This window comes from Arachis ipaensis, chromosome B8, assembly GCF_059453495.1.
Source record: "Arachis ipaensis isolate K30076 ecotype BB chromosome B8, ASM5945349v1, whole genome shotgun sequence".
In the NCBI taxonomy this organism is placed as follows: Eukaryota; Viridiplantae; Streptophyta; class Magnoliopsida; order Fabales; family Fabaceae; genus Arachis; species Arachis ipaensis.
The window spans coordinates 60,521,594-60,522,289 of record NC_142443.1 but is presented as its reverse complement, the minus strand read 5'-3'; positions in this window follow the sequence as shown (position 1 = coordinate 60,522,289).

Genomic DNA, 696 nt, shown 5'->3' with positions numbered 1-696 from the left:
ACATAGCATAAGAAGAGAGATGGCGAGAAGATTTAGAGGAAGAGAAAAGGCAAAGGAGCACAGATCAGCATCAAAGTCAACATAAATGAGGTCTATTATCGAGGATAGTGACTTAATAGCTACTTAGCAGACATTCAGCTAAATTTCTCAATCAGAAACACTACTTCATGCTTTTAACTACTGATTCTTGCTTCATCTAAAAATTAGGTTCGGGTGACGGTTTTGCCATCTTTATTGTCGGTGGTTGTTGTTTTAAAGCATTTGGGTATTTTTTTGTTATCTTGCAACTCAACTTAATTATCTGAGCTAGAATTTTGTCAAATCTGGTCAAACCATAATTAATTAAATAATAAATTAAATAGGAGCGAATATGGTTAGAAAATTTAGCAATCGGAATTTGATAATTTAAATATGATATTTGGAATCAGTGAATTTTTCTGAGTCAGAAAACATAGTTTTCTGCATAAAAATGCACACTAGAAATTTGACCAGCAGTACCGGCTGAGATTTGTCTGGTACTGCAACTGAGGAAATTAATTATAAGCCAATAAGGTTAAGAAATGATAATTTTTAATTTGGGATGATAGAAATATTTAAAATACGGTTTAAAACTCTAACCTTAGAGGTTTTGGCCCAAAATTGGGCCAACGGACTAAACCAAGTAGACCGGGCCCAAGTGGGCCTAAGACTCAATAT